The following is a 23,729-nucleotide window of genomic DNA, read 5'->3' on the forward strand; positions in this document are numbered from 1 at the left end:
TTTATTACCATTGAAAGAATTTCCTAAAGAAATTTCCTTTTACAAGCTAGATTTAGTACAAATTATGAAGAAGACCACATCCTATGCGCATTACAATCAAAATTATATCTACGATATCAAGAGAATCAGGATGCAAGATTTAACACCTTTGAAAGAAAATGGTTTCCATGTAATGTGCATTCCTTCATGCTTAATATATAGATGCAAGCTATCTCTTCTAAACACGCCTTGAGATGCCATCAATACTAGTTTTTTTCTAAAGATTCATCTTACAACCAAAAGGTATTGGCAGATACACCTAAAGGTGCAACTTTATGAGTCAAAGACGAAGATTTTTATATCTTTCTACGAGTTACTTAACACATATATCTACTCTTCATGTGTGGCTTTATGCAAGCATTGTTAGATGTGTGATTTTATGAGTAAGAATGACCTATGAATTACAGGTAGCTATTCTGCAGAAATAACTCTAATTTCATGCACCATTTTATTCAATTCCACGCAATAAAACATGATCATTTCAATAGACCATTTCAATGTAAGGAAGTTTGATCTTTTGTAAGTCAAATCTATTTCCTTATCCACTATTGCTACATAGGAAAGATTATTGATAGCACTTGGTTATTCAAGGATGTATTATCTACACCTGAACCGGAGTTGTTGTTGATCGTACTACCTTGATCGGTAACTCCGTTGGTGTTTGTGGGATTTCCATCGATGTGGGGCAATCTTTGCTTGGGGGCCAACCTGGGATACCTTTCCTACTAAGGATGAAGACTCGAGCAATCCCTGACAAAGGTAACTTGAATCCGCTCCTTGCACATGCGTCCTTGATAGATGGCTTGCTCCTTACAAAAGATAGTGCATGGGAACCCCTCTCAAAGAGGGGATCGAAAACTTCTAGAAGTTTCTTCTCTCTCTCTCTCTCTCTCTCTCTCTCTCTCTCTCTGTGCAGCTTGACAAGGGGGCTTGCATCGCCTTCATCCGAGGGGGTCTCTATAGGTAGAAGAAGGAGTGGTATGGTGGCCTTCTTCCCACCCTCCACCTCACAATTGCATGGCGGTGGCCATTTTCAGTCCACCTAGGTGGAGGGGTTGGGGAAAGGGGGAGGAAGGTGGCACATGCGTGCCCCTCCTGCCACATCGTCTTCATCGCCATCATCATCATGTTCTGCTTCCCCTCCCTCCCATTAGTTGTTTGGTGGTGTCGACCAGGAGGGGGGAGTAAAAGAATTTGCAATAAATTTAATGGAAAATTATAGGGGGGTTATTACATCCTTGCCCCCTTAAGGGATATCGAGATGTCCTCATCTCGAAAGGAATTGGGGGTATTGTTGGTTGAGAGTACTCTCATCAATCCATGTGGCATCTTCTTCTGGATAGTTCTTCTACTAGATGAGGTACTCTTTGAGAGTTCTACTCCTCAATTACTTCTCCTGAATGTCTAGGATCCTATCTGGCCAGAGCTCAAGGACTCCGTGGCTCGACAGCACAACTTGTTGATCATTGAGTACATGGCTAGGATTGGATACGTATTTCTTTAGTAGGCTAACATGAAATACATTACGAACATTTACATTCTCAGGCAGTTGGAGTTTGTAGGCATTGGGCCCTAGGCACTTGAGGATCCTATAGGTCCTGCAATACCTTGGGCTTAGCTTTTTAAACTCTCCCAATGATAAGGAGCTCTTCTTGGGTTGTACACGAACAAAAACCATATCTCGTTCTTTGAAGAGCTGCTCTTGTCTATTCAGATTTGCATAGGCTTTCTGCCTATCCTTGGAGGCTTTAATGTCTTGTCTGATGGCCTTGACCTGATCATCCATTTCCTCTAGCATTTTCTTGGAAGTCTCTACCATTAACGTAGGATCTAAAAAATTCAATGGAGTACGGCAGTCATGCCCATACAATGCTTGAAAGGGTGTCATTTTAATGCTTTGTTGGTAAGAAGCATTTTAGGCGAACTCTACCAATGGTGGATATTGGAACCATTTCTTGGGTTTGTGGCAGCAAGATGCTCTAAGAATATCTTCAATGACTTCAATGACTCTCTTCGTTTGGCCATTAGTTTGTGGGTGATAGACTGTACTGAAATAGAGTTGAGTCCCAATGGCTTCAAATATCCCTCTCCAAAAGTGACATGTGAAGAGGGAGTTGCGGTGTCATGGGAATTTTTGCCCATGGTCTAAGCATAAAACTTTTATCCTTTACATATATTACTTAGTCACTTGTAATCTAGACATACTACATAGAGACTTTCCAAGTGCAATAAAACTTAAAAACCTAAGTCCACTAGCATATGGCATGGTCTAATAAAAATGAGGCTCTCTACCTTAAAATGCAATAACCTTATCATGGGTCCTTAACAATATGATTGATCTTGGTAACTTACTCTTAACCTTCCTTGCATTGCTTACATGAAAATACTACAAGTTTTATAAGACATGCTACATATGACATGGTATATGTGATCATGGACAAACATATGGCTTGGATGAGGCCCTGACTACATATGTTAGTGATGAATTTACTCTAAAAACTTTAGAAAGAAGAATCACTCAAGTCCATGAAGTTTACTATGTTTTAAGCATAGGATATTGTATATGGCTTACACCTTACTTGTGGTACTTGTAAAATAGTTAAAAAAAGAAGACAAGAGGGCAACGAGATTTGCACCGCATTTTTCGGGTAGATTTCAAGATTGAACAGGGCGCATCTTGGATGGGGAAGAAAAAGAGCTCCTTCACTACCACATCAAAGGGAGAGAAAGCCATGCAACCACAAGCAGCTATAGAAGACTCCACTTGACATGTAAGTGCTCCTCTTCTCATGCATTGAGGAAAATGGAAGGCCACTCTTGGTTGTGTAAATTAGGGCTGAACTATGTATTTAAGGGCAGCAGCCCATACTCATGGCGAGCTCTATTATGAGTCTTGAGGAAGGTCTATGCTTGACCTGTGTATTCCTCTATATAGTGAGTTTGATCTCCCATGTCAAGAGAGACATTAAATTCACTCTCTTGAGTCCTTTAAGAGTTGAATATGGACTATTATTGATCTTCCAAACCTAGAATCTGAAGGGTTGAAGTTCATCTACTTGCTTTATTGATTAATCTTGATACAAAGGACTCATTCTTGCACTTGAAGGCTTACTGCAATCTACCATTGTGGAAGCCTGAAGAGAGGAATTTCAAGAAGCCTTCTTGACTTGTTTATGTAAAGAAAGTGGGCTGAATATTTCAGCCCAAACAAAGAATTGTGGGCAGCACCACTTATCCTTCTCTTCTTTATGATTCATGGTCAACCATTGGTCTTACTTGACATTGATATGCTTGATGCAAATTGATATTGCTTATGTGGAAGGGGCATCAAGAGAGCATCTTAATTGCTCTATGTACATGCTTGGACTGAAATAAGTAGCCAATAATAGGGTTGACAAGGGCAACATGATTTCATTCTTCTCTCCTACTTCTACATGCCTGTTGCAAGCTACCTTTTACTTGTTACACGCTCCTGATTATAGGGCTATTTTTGTACTTCATCAAAGTGTCTTCTTGGAAGGTAGAAGCCTTGTATATGGGCTGAAATAGGCAGCCCACACAGGGAATTTGTGGATAGCAGGTCTTTTTTCTTCTCTTTTTCTTCATATGATACGATATACACTTGTATTTGGATGTTCTATGCACCTCGTGTTAGGGAAAGTTTATGCTTTCATCAGAGCAGAATTCCAGAAGATATTTGGGTTGATTTGGGGCTAATATCTTCAGCCATATTCAAATATTTAGCTACAACATAATTCTTTTAATTCATTTCTTGCTCTACAAAAGACATCTTGTCAAAATATGCAAGTATTATGTGCCCCTATGGCAGGGCAATGTTTGTAGACCATTCATAGATGCTTTGAGTTAAATTAAGAGGAACTTTATCTCTTAATTTCTTGGCTATGGTATCTTTTCCTTAACAGGATCTCTATTTGGAACCTTCTTGAAGCAAGTCTTTTTGCCCTACAAACCTTGTAATTGACTTGTAAGATTTTGTCCCTTTCGGTCTACATTGAATGTAACCATGCAAAGTTGATTCATGCTATGACATCATGTACGAATGATGGGAAGCAGAGTTGTCTATGATAGATGATAGAATATTGTACTTGATTTCATAATTTGTGATTGCTCTTCCAATCAAGAAAAATAAGCTTGATTTTAATTAGAAGTTATGAGGTATTACTCTTGTGATCTTTGCTAAGAACATGCAGTTGGAAGCTCTATTAACATCTTCAAGGACTTGGCTTGAAACCTTCAACCCTTCTCTTATCTCTACCATCTTCGGAGTCTAAGCTCTTGAACCCTCATACATTCTTCTCTCTCAAACCTGTGCAATTGACCGTGAAGTACCTCTCGAACCTTTAAACATTCATTGTAATCTGCTTATCCCTTGAAGACACATCTCAATCTGTCCTGTCCAGTTTTCTTTTCAAACCCCTGTGGTGACCTTCAACCCTATGCGCTATGACATTGGTGAACCCGACGTGAAGGTCGGTGTAAGAGAACTCCAAGATGGGGGATTCTTCAGGAGATACTCTACAATAGTTGGTGTGCATACTACAACAGACTCCGCAACAACAAATCCAAATGTTATGACAACAACAACAAAGGCAAGACGAAGAGAAGATTAATTCCACAGCTATCAAGGCCCTAGAAGAAGTTGGGTGGAAATTAAAACAATTTATTGTTCAAAATGTCTCTACTTTCATTTGCTTGTATGTTGAGAAAATTCTCTTCTTTGGCGTATTGTAACACCATGGAGTCGCTATTTTGCCAGACTAGCCAAGCATGGTCTTCAATAAAGAATCCATTGTCTTTTTCAGCAAGATGCAGATTGGGTTGCATTCAAAAAAGCCCTATGCAAAGAATTGTTCTTAGAATACTTTGACGAAGAAAAGTTTTACTGATTGGGTTGAGAAACCCAACAAAGGTTTAGCTGCAACAGCTTTGTTGAGAAACCCAACAAAGGTTTAGCTGCAACAACTTTATACCATGAGTTTGAAAGTAAAGTTGGACAACTTGATGTTGAAGACCAACAAACTATGGAAGGCTAGAAGATTGAATTATTTTTTAAGCCTGCAAATCCCATTCTATAAGAGAAGCTTGCTGATTGCCTAAAGGATGCTACCTCCAAATCAGGAGTCAAGACTGCATGGACAGATGTTACTCATGCAATTAACATGATTGCTTGAAGAGAGCGGATGCGACTAAGATTGGGATCTACTTCAACTTCAACAACTCCATTGATGGAGCCTGTTCCACCTTCGAAATTCCCTATTCCTTTGACTAATCAACCAACTCTTTTCGTTCCTTCTAAAAATGATGTAATGGATGAACTCATTAAAAGCATGCGTGACCTTCATCTGAATCTTACAGAAATTAGTTCCAAGGTGGAGAAACTGGATGTCAAAGTTGAAGAACAAGGACGATCATCAAATCAAAGACCCATGAGAGAAGGCTATAAAAGAAATTGTATTTGGTGTGATAGCCAACAACATGACAAGAGGGAATGTCTTGCCTTTGGTGAGGCTGAAGCACAGAAGCTCGTCTTTAGGAAAGACAGAAAAATTCATGCAGCTAAAACTGGTCTTCCACTAGAGCCAAATTTTGGCAATGGTGGAATGACGAAAAGATTAGAAGATTTAGCTGTTAAGAATACCTACGTAGCAATTGATGCAGCTACTTATGGGCTGAAAATTGAGCCAACTAAATCTAATTTGAGAGAATGTAAAGATGATGTGCAATCTAAAATATGGATGCAAGCATTAGATCAAATGGAATGCGTAGAGCAGCCAAAGATGATTTGACTAACGCCAGTCAGTGCATTCAAGGAATAACTGGTTGGAAAGAACCAGTAGATTCTTTTTCCACTTTTGCATATCAATCATAAAGAGGTCTTGATTGAAGAAAAGAGAAGAAGAGATGATAAACCATGCCCTTCCTCTTCTGGCCCTCTGAAACGGGTAACTAGAAGAACCCCTAAACAACCAAAGCCTACTGAAGATATAACACCAGATCAAGAGATGGAAGATGCGCCACAAACAAAGAAGGCCGAAGGAAAGAAGAAAGGCAAGTAGCTAGGCTACAAATTGCAGTCTGACATAGAAACTGCAACTGATATCAAAAAAGTCCTAGAAGAACGAATTTTGGTAAGTAAGATTGAGTTTACCTTAGGCAAAATTCTTGGGATTGCTAAACGTGAATTTCATGATGTAATTATTAATGTAATCAAAAGAAAAATACAATATGTTGGTGATGATGCTGAAGAGACAGTGCATGCTTTTTTGCAAGCTCTTCGAGTTTTTGTGCAGGAAGAAGAGAAGCTGAATGCATAATGAATTCAGCTTGAAGTAGTTAAAGAGTCAATTGCAGCAATTGAAGCTAAAGATAAGGAAAGCATGATACAATTGCATGGATACACTGATGCTGATTGGGCTGGTAGCATTTCTGATAGAGGATCTACCAGTGGATATGTGTTCTCTTTCGGGAGTGCTGCAGTCACTTGGAGCAGCAAGAAACAGCCTACAGTTGCCTTGTCGAGCACAGAGGCGGAGTACAGGGGTGCAGCAATGGCTGCATGTGAGGTAGCTTGGTTGCATAAGCTACTTTATGATATGCATCAGTCTACAGATGGGCCAGTTGTCATTTATTGTGACAACATGAGTAGTATATACTTGGCAAATAACCCAGTCTATCATGCTAGAACAAAGCACATTGAGGTGCATTATCACTATGTGCGAGAGAGGGTTTTACTAGGTCTCATTGATCTAGTTTATGTCAGCACAGAGGATCAGGTAGCTGACATATTCACGAAGGCATTGGGCGCAGAGAAGCTGCGCAAGTTCAGAGACCTGCTTGGTGTGCAGGAATTGGGATTGAGCTCGAGGGGGAGTGTTGAGATATCGAGCTCCACTCGTGATACGCCAGGGTGACCGTTGAGTACTTATGTCACCGACTTGTCAGTTGCAGACGCGGTTGGTACACCGCCAATGAATAATAGCTACATGATAGCTATCCTTATCTACTCTAGTTCGTGGCTCAGTTAGTATGCCACCTTAGTTAGTTGAGTTTGGTTTGAGACCCTTACATAGGGTTCTTCTATTTCTTTGTACTAGTGTTCTTTTGGCTTACACAACTAAGAAGAGGAAAACTGTTTTCAGCCTCCACCCTTGTGTGCCTTCCCCCATTGTGCAAGCAAGAAAGCTTCAAGCGAGACTCCTTCCTTCTCTCCCACAATCTTGACAACCCTTTCTGAGCTAAGCCAATTTTTAGAGTTGAAGAAGTTCTAGTGGTCGGACATTTGTGTGGCCCCTATGGACATAAGCCTTCAACAATCAAGATAGATGCCATCAAACATAAGCCTTCAACAATCAAGATAGATGCCATCGGACATAAGTTCTAGTGGTCAGACATTTGTGTGGCCCCTATGGACATAAGCCTTCAACAATCAAGATAGATGCCATCAGCAGAATGTAAGAAAAATGCACAAATATATCAGAGGTGAGGAGATTTCTTGGCGCATGTGTATTCTACCTCATATGGATACCACATTTTGCTCATGTCACCAAAAATCTTTATCAATTATTAAGGAAAGGCCAAAGATTCTTTTGGGATAAAGAGCATACTCTCACTATACACAAATTAAAGAAGATGTTAATTTCAGTCTCCACTCTCAAAAGGGCTGATTATTCAAATGGACAACCCATCATTCTTACTGTGGATACAAGTCCCATTGGGATAGGATGGGCTGTTGGCCAAGAGGATCTTGAAGGTAATAGGTATGCAATTCATTTTGTAGCAAAGGTTCTCAATAAACATCCAAGAAGGTATGCACAAGTAAAAAGGGAATTGTGGGGAGTTGTAACAACATTAAAGTGCAATCGTAAATACTTTATAGGTGCTTCCGTAGTGGTAGAAACTGATTGTCTTCCACTCTTGGGCATGATTGCCAAGTGCTCTACACCCGACATTGCTATGCTAAGATGGATTGCATAGATTAAATCTCTCAACCCCGAATTAAAGCTTATCGCAGGAAAGAAGAATCTAGTTTCTGACATGCTATCACGTGCAAGATATGACAATGAAGAAGAGCTAATGGAAGAAGATGAAGCTGAAGAATCTATACTTGCTAAATTTCATTCCATGACTGCTACACATACCTTTTTAGTTGCTGCATATATAGAACCAAAGCTGAAAACTGCAAGTGTAGCTGAACTTTTTAATGGTACAGCATTAGGTACATCAAGAACATGAAAAGGTACTATTGTAAATTAGCAAACACCAACAAATATCAAAGATGTGCCTATGGGAGAAGGGTAGTCAACTAGAAGCCAGCATGCTCATTGCATTTCTCAAGTCCTAGTTCATTTCCTTGAAGAAGATTATGAAGAAGATGGCTGAAGATCGGCCAATATTTGAGCAGAATGAAGAGGAAGGAGACTTGGACTGATGAGGAGTTTAAGCATATTAAGAGGAAAGCTTATGGATTTTTCCTTAAAGAAGGGCATCTATGGAAGCACACAAAGAAGAAGAAAGGAGCGCTTGTCTGAGTTTTAGGCAACAAAGATTGTAACAATAGGTAATGAAGGAATTTCATGAAAGCTTGTGGGCTGCTAGCCATATAGGCATATGGGGAACCTTTATTAAAGTCAAAGAAAAATATTGGTGGAAAAATGTGTATCGGGACATAGAGCACTTTGTTGAAACCTATTATGTGTGTCACATGTACTCTATGGTTAAGCATCAAGATGGGTTACAACCGACTTATCCCTCGTCTATACATTATAGATAGGTTATTGATCTTGTAACCATGCCTATAGGGATATGGAATAAGTGATATTTAGTTCTTGCAAGAAGAGATGATCTAACTAATCAAGTGGAAGGTAAAGCTATAACAACGAAGTCCACTCAAGTTGTTTGTCACTTTTTGCTTAAAGAAGTCTTTTGCAGATGTGGCTATGTTAGCAAGGTAACTGTAGATAGAGGAGAGTTGGATGCCGATGAGGCATGCAACTTCTTTGCTCAATTGGGTATTAAGTTGCCTTTAACATTAGCCTACAACCCTGAAGGCAATGGGAAAAGTGAGAGAGGGCATCAGCCTATTCTCAAAGCTCTAGCAAAGTCTTGTAGAGGAAAGATCAAAGAATGGCCTAAAATGCTACCTTTTGCATTATGGGCTAACTGGACTACTCATAGTACCATAACTGGCTATATGCCAGCTTAACTTATGCATGGATAACAACCAATTATGCCAATTGAAGAATCTATTCTCACATGGAGTCTTGTACCTTGGGAGGAAGGCATTAGCGGAGAAGAGTTGTTGGCTTTATGCATATGGCAGCTAGAAAGAAGACTTGAAGATGTTCAAGCAGCTATTGAGAAGTTGAAAACTGCAAGACTAAAGAACAAAAGAAGATTTGACATGCAACATCGACTCTGGCCAAGAGCTATCCAAGAAAATGATTGGGTTCTTGTCTATGATAGCAGCCTAAACAAACTTGCTTTAGCTTCTTGGCATAGGCCTGAAAATTCTCATTTTGCTCTTGGCATGTTACATTCAAGACATGCAACCAATATTGTCCACCTCTCTCAAGAGCAAACTCTCTACGGAAGGCCGTGAAGAATTGGTCAATGCTAGTTATGGTTCCGGCCTCTAGACCATGATACCATACTGTTGCCCTTCCTTTAATGCCATATTGAAGAACATCATTAGGTGTCCTTCATCTTGGATTTGATAGTTGAACATGAGAATTTGAAACTTCTTAAAATGGAGTTCTCCATCTTCTTTTGTTAACTCATGGAAGATGGGCAATGATGCTCCTAGTGCCGGTAGATCTAGTGTCCCTGCTGGAACTACGATGGGTTGTGCCATAGCTACAACCGGATTGACAACAGGAGTTTGTGTAGGTAAAACTACACCCCCACTTGAAGTGGATTGATTGACTGGAAGTGGGGAAGTACTAAGACTTCCACTTGCACTCAAAGGGCTACTTATGACACTCAGGTTATTAGAACCAATGTTGCTTATGTGTAGTGGGCTACTTATTTGAGGGGAATAACATGTTACAATCTTCAACCACCATGTAGCCCTCTCAACACATTCTGCTTTTTGTATTTTGGCTTGATGGTTATTGCGAGAGGACATAAACCAACTATTTGGTCCCTAGAAACCCTAGATTTGGAACCACCACTTGATGGCGGCTCCCGGTAGCACCACTGATGGGACCTAAAATGGGCCGGCAATGGCTATGGCACTAGCCGGACCTCATGCGCACACGCAAACAACCCCACCACACAGCCTTGCAGGCTAGGAGCATCTGTAATACATTGATGAACACTAGATAGACTTAATTATGCATTTATAACTGATATATAGTCCAACTTTTACCTTCCATTCTCCTTAGAGGGAGATCTCATAACATATAGGCATAGTGGCTTGTCACACAAACATCAGGAAGCTCCCCTCGAATGATTGTGGTGGCTCAAATGCGACTCTCCTACACCTCGGGCATTGGCCCCAAGATGCATCGCTCTAACATATAAAACATAACACACAAACTCCACTCTTTTCTTGTTTTGTACAATCCACGGATATATAGATCCTCAACCAGCAATCCCAAGAAAAGCGTACAACTGACCTACAACAAAGGCTCCTTTCCACTCCACGTAGAAGTCATATCCTACAAAGACAATTGCTATGCAATCCAAGACTGATACCATGTCATGCGTCATGCATAGTGCATATGATCCTAGTGCGCAAACAACATTCATCAAATCAGCATTTTGTGATGTGGAAAAATAGCCCTTTCATGATTTTCACTAAACGTATGCTTCGATGTATGGAGACTAGCACCGATTTCTCGTGCTACTAGCCCCTTAAACTGAAATATCGCAATTCTAAATGAAATGTGCAATCAAATATTTCAAAGATTCAAACCCTCTTAGCCCTCTCAATCTCTTAACATCACCCTTTTCCTAAAACATTCAGGTTATATTGCATTGCATAGGTGTAGGGTTTTATTTTTTATTGTATTTTTTGCATAAAATAGAAAAACCATGAACTATGACACATAAACAAAGCCAAATTGAAGCCAAACTTCATGCCTCAGCTTTGTTATATAGCCACAACCACGAATCATAATTTTTTAGATTTTTACAATATGGAAATCCTATTTTTTTCCATTTTCAGCTATTTTTCTCTATTTATTTGTGCATAAAAATCGATTACTTTTTGATTTATGATTAGTAACTGGTTATGATAGCTGAAAGATGTTTTGTCTCAGAATTGTATCCCATGTGCATCTCTTTTTCCCACCCGAAACCAATAAAACCTTTATTTTTGCACTAAAAATGCACTTTTCGGGCTATAATTTAATTATTGCGACTATTTATTATTATGGATCTGTGTTTCTTTTATGCACAGCCCTCAGTCATAATGCAAACAAGCTCCAAACTTTTTTTTTTCATATGAGTTCCATTTCAACCATCAAACATAAAAAAGAAGCAAATTTCTCTGTAAAAATGACGCATACTGCTTACTTGCACGTTGTGGATTTTGTAATTAATTTTTTCGGGTTGCTAATGGACTGATCAATAGAAAATCTTCAATGCTAAACATCTCCTCTTAGCCTCCTCTTGATCTTGGAGAAATCCGGTTCATGTCGGGCAAGCATCCTTCAATCGATCTTCATTCTTCTTAATGTGCATGAACTCTCCCTTAAGGGGAGAGAGAGGGAGGAGAGAGAAAGATTGAATATGGTTCTCCACATTTGGGTAGCCATTATACGTGTGGAGACTGATGATGGAGAGCAAAGAGAAGCAGTAGATCATCGATATAGTCAGATCAGGGGGTTATATTGAAGTGCCAATTGCCTCTCTCTCTCCCTTCATGAATTCGTTGCCTGCATCCACGACATGTTTTTTTTTCATGTGCCCACTGAAACCCCCCCCTCCCCCCCCCCCCCCCCCCAATCGTCAAATTTTGGGGGCTCCAAAGGGTCACACCCCTTTAATTCTCAAATGGTTGGCCAATTTTTGGCACTCCTCCCACGTCCGACGTCTGAATCTGCTTCCGAAAATTCCTGGGCATCTGTCTTGAAGTCCCCAACTGTTGGGCATCTCCTAGAGTCTCATCTGACATGTCGAGAAATTATGAAAATTCCCCAACCATTGCTCGGTGGGTCTTTAAAGCACTTTTGTTTTGTCACTTAAAATCGTACTGATTGCAGTTGCCGCCTTCGACTTAGTCTATGTTTTCGCTAAAATTTGAAAATTTTGGCTATTTTTAATCACTTCTCGACGTAAAAAATCATATGTCAATTACTTTAATTCTATCTGTCGGCAAGGCTTTGACCACCTTCTCATAGATATAGTGAGTGTGTTCTACCTGCCGGTGTCCGATCTGCAAGATCAAGTTCACATGTGCCTCATGGAAGATGAATAACTTGATAATCTTCTAGTCCTCCAACCATTTTAGCCTCTTCAAATTTTTTTGAAGATAGGCAAACCGGTTGGCATCTATGTAGCAGTAACCTGCACTCCAAGTCCAACGCCTTTCCATATACACCGGTGAAGGGTTGTAGAGGTGATCCAGGATCCCCATAATGTCGGTTCTTCTGCGATATCTTGAAGAATTCATAGCAGTCCCGAATATTATATGAAATATGAGGAACCTGCTCTATGCCTCGTAGGTCTGAAAGCAACAACAATCTAGAAGTGAGTAAAAGAAAAATGTTTTCTAGTGAAAATATCACTTCACTCTTCCTTATTTATTCTTATCTTGATTTTGTTATTTGTTGGCTCACTCTGATACCAATTATAACGTGTTCGAGATTGTTGTAGCCCATCGGGAGGGAAATCTAAAGGACACCACCTGGCACACTTGAAGAATGTCACAAGTTTAGTCAGATAGCACCTCTCGATTCTTTCTTACAATGGAGTGTATCGACCAACCCTTTGAGGATCGACCTGAGTTTTTGTGGGTTCTAACATATAGGTCATTCTAGCAGCCTTCTAGTGTCAGTCCTTCAAATGATCCACTTTGCGCAAAACATTTAAACCAAAGCGGACCCGTACCGCACTTAGTTCAAAGGGAATGAGAAATGAGAGGGATGCACTACTCAACCTCTCTATCCATAGGGCAAAGTCCCCCTAAAATGGTACGAGCCAGGGTTCTAACCTAGACATCCTAAGGTCAACGTCTTTATTGAATTTTCGAGAAGCCTCCCATCTCACTGAGACCACCTAGCCATTGGGCATATCCGCCAAGGATTTGCACCCATTCACTTCCCTTTGTGGTAGGAACATTTTTAGTTTTTTTAATTACCATATACAAACAACTTCATTTGATTAGTCCCGTTAGATACACGTTCCTTCATGTAATCTTTTGCACTGACACGAAGACAATATCAAACAAGATTTTTTCAAGGAAAAGTAATTACTATATTAGAGAATCCATTTGAAGTACAAGCTTCCGTCCACTGTACCATTCCGCAATCCCTAAGGATGCTGCTTCAGTTTTCCTCCAAGATTCTGTCCTTGCACTAGTAATTGGGGCCTCAAGAATCCATCTCGAGTCACATAGACCATTTGATTAGGACCTGGAGGCTAGGGATTTACAGCCAAAGCCCCACTTGCACCTAAGCGTCCTCCTATGATCAAACTACTCCATAGAGAGACCTCTTGTGGTGGGTTCAGTCCACATTTCTGTCATGATTATTTAGAACCCCTTGGATAGGGTTGGCGACCAGCTGGCGATGGTTTTGCATGCCCCTCCACGAATTTAACCTGATTCATTATACAAGTTTCTTATGAGAGCTTTGATCAAAAAATCCTTTCACAAACAATGCTCCTAAAATTACAAGGACAAACAATAATGTGGGTGAGTGCTGAAAACACCTGCTAAGGTGGAGTTTTGTTTTGAACAGTTAACATTCAACCTTCGGATTTTTTCTTGCCTTGATGTCAACTACAATGCCCACTGTGAGGATAGGGAATACACTTGTTTCATCCCTCATTCTTATGCAATAAGAATGATAATTTATGCAATTACATCCAATTGGCAACACCCATTAGTTTTTGGATTATAAAATTTTCCTAAATTCTATAGCTCTTGGGTTGGGTTTTCAGCAAGATCTAGATAATCCAATCTAAGATCCACAAGGACTGTTTTAGGGCGGCTTCACTCTCTTGAGAATCCATTACAAATTTCAATTCCCCTCCAACTTCTGTTAAGAGTTTTTCCCCTTTAGGGTTCCATGGTAGAAATCTTTTGCTCAATACTCTTGCGAGGGTAAGGGGTAACCTAGTTCCTTGTTATTAGCTCTTGTCCAATTGCAAGCATTAGGTACGCTATTTGATTAGTGGAGAGGGTCCTTCTTTTGATGTTTGATGCGTCAATTTAAGTGGTATCACGCCTAGAAATTTTGTTGAGTGGCTCTCACCCAACATACCAAGAAGCACAAAACCAGGGTACCGAGTAGCAAAGTGTATGCTTGGAGCTTTGCTTCTCACCATGAAACCTCCAAAAACACCTCTCTTGCCATGAATATAGACACAAAAAAGACCCAAGATACACCCTCACCAATCAAGAAACAAGATCAAGAGGCTCCTGTTTCAAGCTCGTATACCAAGAATCAATAGTTGCAGCACAAGCATGAGAGGGAATAGAGGATGGAAAAAGAGAGTTTAGAAAAGAGGGAAGAGAAAAGTTAAAGAGGCACCACAGTCTGCCGTGCTCCAACCTCCTCAACCACTTTTTCCCAAGAACCCCAATTCCACCCTTTTGAACCTTTATTAAATCCAATATATTTTTGACTATACAAAAACAAAGGTTGAAGCCTTATGTATTGCATGCATTCTAGGCAAGATTTCTAAGGTTTGAGAAATAAATGAACATATGCAATGGCTACCAAGCATTTACAACACATAAAAATATATCAATGAAGTACAACTTAGATGCAATAGCATAAATATTTTTGATAAATTGAATAATTTGTTGATGTAGATTCCCAAAATTTTTAGCCTTTTTTATGACAAAATTGGAGGCTATCATTCCTCCCACACTTAAATTGGTCAGCTCCCGCGAACCAAAGAACCTTCGCACACTTCCATTGTAATCTTCAAGAAACACTTTCATATTCATCTTCTCATTTCTTCACACTTACATGGATCATTTATCCACTTCTTCAACAACAACTATCTCTTCACATCAATATTTTGTCTTGATTTTAAACACCCATCACTGACTAATACACTGATAAGGATGAATACCACAACACTTTGGTTTTGGAAGACACACTATTTCCATGAAAAAGAAACATTGAAAATCCACCAATTTGACACTAAAAATGTGAAAACCTGCAAAAGATCTTCAAAGTAGCACTCCCAGTTCATCAAATTTATCTGTAAGGTACTCCCACCCGTATGACTCAATGCTTGGCTTATTCGAAAAAAAGACAGAAATAGAACATTGGATGCTTGATTTTCCTTGATGTGTTGCATATGAACTCCTGCCATAGAGTGGTTAACCTTAGGGTTTTAAGGTTTTGATAAAAGCAAAAGATTATCTGATCTTCTTTTTGGTTGCCGTCTTGTGCAGACGCCGCCTGTGGATGAGGGCGTGAAAAAGAACGAACGTTTTGCCTTGCTTCCTATTCTCCTCCTCGTCCTCCTCCTCCTTCTTCTTCTGTGTTTTCGATGTACCTGATGCATCGACTAAGGTACATCCGGCTAACGGCCAAACATCGCCGCCAACCAGTGAGAGTAGTTGCGTCCTCTTGTGGCAAGTTAGCAACTATCTCACTACTTCTTCTTTGTTTATTCACTTCTTCAAAACCAGCAAATGGGTCAGGCGGCGTGAGGATATGGCTGTGCCATAATTCCCTATTGGAAGCGTCTTCTTATTTTTTTCATTCATTCTTCTTCATAGCGAACATCGAAAGTCACTCGCCATCAAACTTGAAAAGAAATATAAAATTAATGGAGTAGGTTCCATCAAGTTTGGACTACCTAGAAGCTTGATCTCTTCCTTGAGACACTAGATCTCCTCTCTTGTATTCATCTCTGATCTTCTTTGCACCACTTCTATTATGGTGCCTGCCTAGTGGATTTGGAAATAGAGGTCACTTCTATGTGTGGCCACATAATTTTTATTGCCAGGCTGAGAGTAGCGATCGGATTCTTTTGACTCCTTGTCTTCTTCTAGAATGAGAGAGGGAGAGAAAGAGAAAGAGAAAGAGAAAGAGAAAGAGAGGAAGAGGGAGGGGGAGGAAACGAGAGAGGGAGAGAAAGGGAAAGAGAGGGAGAGGGAGAGGGAGAGGGAGAGGGAGAGGGAGAGTCCATTCTCTCTCTCCCTCTCCCTTTTGCTTTTGGAGAGTGCTAGGATATATTGTGAGAGGGAGAGGAAATGAGAGAGAAAGAGAGGGAGAGGGGGAGAGAGGGGGAGGAAATGAGAGAGGAAGAGAAAGAGAAAGAGATGTATACTCAAATGGATAGCTTTATGGAGATGTATGTCTACTCAAATGGATAGCTTTTATCTACTCAAGATGTAGTCCACCTGTGTGCGTATATATTGGAACGATAACATATCCATGATTATGGTAATGGTATGCACTTTGCTTTTTTTTATGGGTACCATTACATCAACGACTCCTTAAGAGGGCTAAAATTGGTCATACACTTTATAAAGTCTAATTAGAAGATTTAAGATGCACAATAATGGACTTATCGATAATGGTATGCAATGTGCTTTACCATGGGCCACGTACATTGGTGACTCTTTAAGATGGCTTAAAATTGGTCATATCCTTCATAATGTCCAAGTAGGGGATCTAATTGGATATGCGTAATTCCTTGTTTTTGTATTAACTTTATAGGCATAACAAATTAGTAATCATGCCAACTAGTCAATGGAAGGACTAAAAGAAAATGATCCCCTAGCTAATGGTCATTATGGTACTTCATCAAAATGAACCCAAAAGTGTTGCCATAGAAGAAGAATCCCTTAGATTGAGCATAGGATATTTTCTTCAAAGGTTATGACTATGAGTATAATTGATTGGAACAAATTTTATAACTATGGTACACACACACACACACACACCCCCACACAGGCACAAACATTTTTACTATTTGATATTGTCTTTGACATGGTAACCTTGTATTACATTGTTGCATTTGATATCTTCCAATCATTACAATAAAAGTTGATAAATTTCATAGATGGCATTAATTTTTATACATGGACCTAGGACAAAAAAACCACATTACTAAGATGCTTTTTGTTGAGATTGGTTTATTATTAGACTAAGAGATCCTCAATGATACTCATAAATTTTCTATACCATCAATGTTGATGTTGTGCTAGAAAGAATATATGAATATATGGGTAAGTGTACATAAGCATATATAATTTACTTGACATCTTGATACCCCATAACTAGGGTGTACGCTGACACATATCGCTACTTCATGATATTACTTCACACACACACACGCACACGCACACGCACACGCACACGCACGCGCATGTGCATGCACACCCACATGCACACGCACACACATGCATGATTAATGCATATTATGATATATATGTAACATTTGAGGGATGAGTATGAATGTTCCCTATTGTATTTCTCTTTAATTGATGATTATTTTCTTTAGTTTATTTTATGGCCTCAATAGACCATAATAGAAACACAGAAACACTAGTTTTGCCTAAAATATTCCTATTACTGCATATAACTTCTTGAATTGATTTACATACATATTGATAATTAATTCTTTAGAACTAATATACAGACATAAGATATACATCATTATCATTTACAAAGCACTGCTCACCTAAAAATTATGAATCAAAATACTCTCAGCACGATCGTTCTTGAACAAATAACTTATTATAGATAGGACTAATTTCTAGGAAACAAGAACAGAGTAGTAGAATCAAGCATCCTCGACCCTATACGGGCACTGCCCTAAAGATCTTTCATTTGTCATGACTGAAAAGATACTTATATTGATTTCATACACCTACATGCTTACAAGTACTAAGGTAGCTGATGCAATTTGAGCCCTAACACATGGCACAACCTAGTGTATTACTCAAAGCCCTCTAGTGCAGTTGTCTAAGTAATCCTAGGTGTCAATAAAATGAGACTAAGAAAGAACTATGATAAAACAAAGTGGAAAGTGATATTCATCAATGGCACCTAGGATTACTTATACAACTATGATTTGTTGACAAAGTTGTATTTTGTTGAGTAGGATTACTTATACTCAAATCCCTCTAGTGCAGTTGTATAAGTAATCCTAGTAGAGCCCTCTAAGATACTCAAAATACATAACCTAGAGACTGTAGCTAGGTATATAAGGTATAATGGCCATACAAGAAGACACCTCAATAATTGACTGATCACCACTAAATCCCAAAGAAGAATCGTGTTCCATCCCCTTCAACCACTATATTCACCTCGTGAAGAAATTCATTAATCATAGCATCCTTGTCCCATGCATTTTTTACATCAATCAATAAAGCATTTCTTATATCTTGAAGTTTAGATTTCAACACCATGGATGCATCAATATCAACCTCAATGTTTTTCAAAATTTACTTCTCATCCTCTTGCAGAGGCTAAAACCTCTCAAGCAAGAGCTTATGGTCAACTTGCAACTTGACATACATCTCCATAAAGCTATCCATTTGAGCCTCATTTTCCCAAATTTTATTACAAGTCATTAAATTGTTTGTTGTAACATAGACAAGATGGAAAACGAAGAAGGTCCTGTTGTTCAAGATCGCGAGGCGTATCTTAATCAGCATGTCCCATATCCTTGCTCTCAATGCAAGTTGGCAATTAGACAAAAACGCCGATTATCTACGTATGACGATTTGGCGAGTTTCAATCTGAGATCATTGATCAGGCGATTGCGGATTTTCAGCAAACGGTAATTTGAAGTGTTTATCAATCATGCATTGTACTCGCAAGCTAATTGAATACCATATACAATAAGATTGGGTCTTGCTAGCAAATTTTCTATCCAGAGAGGTGATGTCTCATCCCAAGGGGGAGTGCACCCTTTTTGGCCAATTAGAAGAGTTCGTGGGCGTGCGATGGATGGAGTGCATGAGCCAATCCACCACTCGCAAGGGCAATCTATACCGTCAATGCCAGAGGAGACTGGCAACCTTCTAGACCTACCTACAATCTTGGAGCCTGAGATGGAGGCAATGATCGATGCATTGATTCCCATGGATGTCGAGACTTCTGATCCGCTTAGAGAGGAAGTATCCATACCATTATATGATGGGTGCCGAGTATCTCGATTGAAGACACTGCTTGCACTCTTAAGTGTGCAAGCAAAATACGGGTGGAGCGATACGAGTGTGACCGAGTTGTTCAGGTACCTTGTACATACGCTTCATTGATTTTTTTTTCGACACTATTATTACAAACATTTGTGCTTTTTCAAGGTTTTTTATGATTTTTTTCAGGCTATTGAAATATCATATATTACCACTTGCAAATACTATGCCTGGGTCTCGTGATGATGCACGACATATTTTACGGAAGCTTGGCATGGACTACAATAACATCCATGCATGTATCAACGATTGCATACTATTTCGAGGAGAATATGAGATTATGGAGACATGTCCAAAGTGTGGTGCTCATAGGTATCGACAAGACTTGCAAGGGCAAACCATCCCTCAAAAAGTTCTTAGACACTTTCCGCTCATCCCCGCATAAACCAATGTTTCGTACGTCTGGCATGGCGAGCTTGACAACCTGGCATGCGCAGAATAGGTCCACTGATGGAGTTCAACGAATATCAGCGGATTGGCGCGCATGGAGCCACATTGACTCTACCTTCCCATGCTTTGTGTGAGAGCCAAGGAATCTTCGGCTCGGTCTCGCAATGGATGGTGTGAACCCATTCGGTCTGCGCTCAACTTCTTATAGTGTGTGGCCTATAGTCCTTGTCAACTACAACATCCCTCCATGGCTTTCTATGAAGAAAGGACATCTCATCCTTAGCTTGCTCGTCCCAGGCTGCTACAAAGTAAAAAATATGGACGTGTATCTTCGTCCATTAGTCGATGAGCTTAAGATTTTGTGGGAGGAGGGGGTCACTGTGCAAGATATGAGCAGGCGCGATGGTCGGCGGTCAGCCAATATTCGAGCCATTCTCATGTGGACGATGCATGACTTTCCAGGATTGGGAGAGTGCTCAGGTGAGCAAGCCTCTGTTCTCGCTGGTAATATCTATATTTTATCTCATTCAATCAAGTATTCACTAGGTCGTGGTGTTGGAACAGGTCTGGTTACCTCAGGTTATTATGCATGTCCATTGTGCGGGCCACAGTTAGACTCCGAAGGTCATGAACCATGAAGAAGATGGTATATCAAGGACACCTGCTTTCTTGCCAGAGGATCATGAACTCAGGGAAGGTTTCCTTGGACGAGCTCCAACACATATGAACGCTGCAAGCTGGTACGAGCTGAAAATGGTCCACGCGGAATCACATCCAAATGGAATGTGGCGGTTCTCAGTTTTCTACGAGTTGCCATATTGGACCCACTTACTGGTCAATCACTTGTTGGATCCCATGCATATTTTCAGAATGTGGGTAGCTTGTTATGGGACCACATCATAGGAAAGAGAGACACTATAGGGGCACGAATGGATTTGAAGGAGGTAGGTAAGATGGAGGCGCTTTGGCCGCAGTCGAGTGCTGATAGTCATATGCAGCTTCCTCGCACTCCATGGGTTTTGTCCACTAAAGAAGGGCGCATTGTGAAGCAAGTAATCAAGTCTATCCGCACTCTGACGGGTATGATGCATTCTCTCATGTCCGCATTTTCTAAAGACGACCAATTATCAAGGCTAAAATCCCATGATTGACATAAGATATGTCATGTTTGTACTACCTCAAGATTGTAATTAGCGTGGGCATTTTGCTATTTGGAATGTGGCCATTATTCATAATGCTTTCTCATTTGTGGCAGTTTGTACTACCGATCGCGATCGCAGGATGTCTTACTCTAGAAATTCGCGGGGCCATTTACAAGTTGTCGACTTTGGTGCAATGAATCTCATAGAAGGAGATTAAGACGTCCTCTATTGAGTCCGCGAGGCGGGGAGCAGTGGAGACGATCTATCTCTTTGAGAAATACCTACCCACCAGCATGCTCACGATACAAATCCACCTTCTTGTGCATCTTATGGATGAAGTGGAGATTGTTGGACCTGTCCATATGCGATGGTTGTTCTTCTTGGAGCGCTTCATGAAAACCCTGAAAGGCTTTGTGCGACAACAAGCTCGGCCAGAAGGTAGCATGGCCAAAGGTTGGTTGGTGTCTGAGGCGCTAGTGCATATTTCACAATGGCTACCAATGGTGGAACCATACAATGAAATGCTATGGTCGCTGAAGGACGATGATAGACTGACTGGAGATGGGGTAGAAAAAAGAATGGATGCCTCAATGGAAGAGAAGGTGAATCATTTTTGTATGTTGCACCATGCCTCTATGGAGACGTGGCTCGCCAAGTACCAGATCGCTAGGCAAGATCGAGAGGAAGCGTGAGCTAAATTCCGACGTAGTACGCGTCATCGACCAATTGGATATCCCGAAGGCATGGAGGAGATGCCGCGGTTTATGTCAACGCGATGGTTGCATGGAGCCTTGACCGCAGCATCTCGCGAAGGGACAGAGGTCTCAATGGAGGAGTGGGAATTCTCGAGGGGATGTAGTCCAAAGGTGATGAGGGGTTTAGAATCTGTCGTATCTAAATTTTATATGCGACATCTAATTTGAGTGTTTCAATGTACAGTACAAAATATATAGTGCAGCATGGTTGTGCGGACGGCATTTTCGTGTGGAGCGTCTTGACAAAATGCGCTCCACAATGGACTGTGGCATCATGGCAAGGTTCGAGCAAGAGAGCTGGCGACGAGCAATGGATCCAAACACGGTTTTGGATGAGATGGAGTATTTTGGGAACTTGCAAAGTATTATTACGGTGGATTACCGTAGCTTATCCATGATACTATTCGATGTGCAGTGGTTCAAAGTGGTACTTGGAGGAGCTGGAGCAATAGTTTGACGAGGTCCATCTGGATTTCTTGAAATAGATTTCGAAAAAAAATGAACGGATTTGCACGACACCTTTGTGTTGCCAGCCCATTGTGAACAGGTGCATGGAGTCATTTGTTGCTAATTGTATTATGATATGGTTTATGTCACAATGGTTTGAACTCTCTTGTACGTGTTTGTGAACATGTAATCTTCTATTCAAATCCCCGACAACCTCGATGGTGGTATATTATACCTTCAACTCCCCAAAGTGTGAGAGTATATGTTCAAAGAGATGTTCTGAGCATAGATGAAGATAATATGCAAATAGAGGGGTCGATATTGTAAGGGGTGGAGGCCGCCAAAAGCTTGGAGCCAGCATCGGCTAACAATGATGGAAATACAAGAGTCCAAGAATTCTTTGAGAACGAGGCAGACTCATTCTTTTGTGGTGACATGTCTATCGACCTTCCAGTGTATGCGGAGTTGTGTCAGGAGATTAACATGGGACCATAGGATACTTCATACTTGGAGCATCCACTTACTCAATTCGTTGACCAATCGCTTATAAGGGTACACAAGATATGCATTTTAAGTGAGATTTTTTTAAAATGATTTATATTAATGTGCTTTGTATGATTTAAATTGATTATTCTAACATCATTTTTTGTCTGTGCAAGTGACATTTTCAGGATGAGTCGAGGGATGAGCGATGAGGAGTTACATGACATCTTTGCACACATGTCTCCAAACTAGATCGCCAGATTCAGAGAGATGGCAGACCAGGAGCTGTCTCATTCTTCGTCAAGGCGCTCTGCTAGATCTGCTTCAGTGCGATCGGATGCTTCGGCTTCGAGCAGACGATCTCGACGCTCACGACTTGGGCCAGAGGAAGGGAGTGCATCGGGATCAGGGGGATGCTGCAGAGATACAGAGGCAGTGAGCCTGCGGTTGACACGGGATATAGGTGCGACTCCTCGCTCTCGTGGCATAGGTGGATGCTGTGGAGACACGAACATGGTGTCTCCGCCTCGTCGTTCAGCTGGAGCTGCATCACCTCCAAGACTTGTCACACTTGTGGGGACATCTACTCCAGTTACTCCGGCTTTTGCGCAGCCATCAGCATAGAGGTGGCACCCCTTTGGGTGCCACTCCGAGAGAGATTACCCCCGTTGGTACACCGGATGCAGAGGAGTCTCCTGGATATGCCCAGGAGCGTGGACACAAAGAGAATCCATCTTAGGTATACTCCTAGGGGTTATGGATATCTGGTCGATAGTAGGTCAGGAGCCATCATCATGAATGATGAGGGGAGGAGGGTGATGGCTCGCATGAGAGAGTTGTGCTAACAAGTTTTTCGACAGAACATACCAGAGGGGAGCAAGGACTACATAGTAGCATCCTTGCACAAGGAGTTTCCGGTGCCAGCCACAATAGATAGATTCTCTACGGGCTGGATGATGGATTGCATGTGTGCATACATGTCACATAGACGATCTGACACACGCAAGGCAATCAAGAGTGGGACTGCAAAGCCCGAGTGGTTAGATGCAGATGATTGGCACTGACTGAGGGAGGAGGCTACAGATTCTCCAAGACGCTGGAGTTAGCAGC

This window comes from Lygodium microphyllum, chromosome 10 (assembly GCF_053477565.2).
Source record: "Lygodium microphyllum isolate KBCC chromosome 10, Lygodium_microphyllum_v1.1.10, whole genome shotgun sequence".
NCBI lineage: Eukaryota > Viridiplantae > Streptophyta > Polypodiopsida > Schizaeales > Lygodiaceae > Lygodium > Lygodium microphyllum.